At 47.0% G+C, this 394-nt stretch overlaps 1 protein-coding gene across 3 annotated transcripts in view; it reads right to left on the bottom strand.

The window, feature by feature from the left end:
• SIPA1L1 (signal induced proliferation associated 1 like 1) overlaps nucleotides 1-392 on the bottom strand; it is a 200,608-nt gene extending 200,216 nt beyond the window's left edge. For all 3 annotated transcript variants that reach the window (XM_031065729.1, XM_005417549.2, XM_014310981.2), the window contains exon 1: nucleotides 363-392. The gene's annotated coding sequence lies outside the window, so the exon portion shown is untranslated. The remainder of the gene's footprint in view (nucleotides 1-362) is intronic.
• Between the last annotated feature and the right edge of the window lie 2 nt (nucleotides 393-394).

Here is a 394-nt window from a genome sequence, read left to right as displayed (position 1 = left end):
AGCAAACAAACTCGGCTTAGGAAGGTAATCATTGGCCTTCGTATCTACCTTTCCTTGCTTCTCCACCTCCTCCTTCCCCTTAAAATTCAGTTTAAGGCATTCCCTGTTTTCCCACTTTTCCAGGCTCCCAGTGAAGAAATCAACCATCCGCAAACATTTTGTTCCTCCACCCCGCCTCCTCGTGAGCAGAGCATTCAGAACATCCCCACCGGCAATGCCCCCAAATCACCTAATTGTTATCATTACTGCGGTCTCAGCACCGGCTCCGAACAAAACCGGTCCCACTGCACCCTCGCCGGCTATAAAAAGTAAAGAAGGAAAAAAAAAAAAAAGAAAAAAAAAGAGGTTTAAGTGCAACTTACGGGGGCGAACAAGAGACAAGTTGTCTAGCGAG

This window comes from Geospiza fortis, unplaced genomic scaffold, assembly GCF_000277835.1.
Source record: "Geospiza fortis unplaced genomic scaffold, GeoFor_1.0 scaffold54, whole genome shotgun sequence".
NCBI lineage: Eukaryota > Metazoa > Chordata > Aves > Passeriformes > Thraupidae > Geospiza > Geospiza fortis.
Note: the sequence above shows the minus strand (reverse complement) of the source record. Positions and strands in the feature narration are given on the sequence as shown.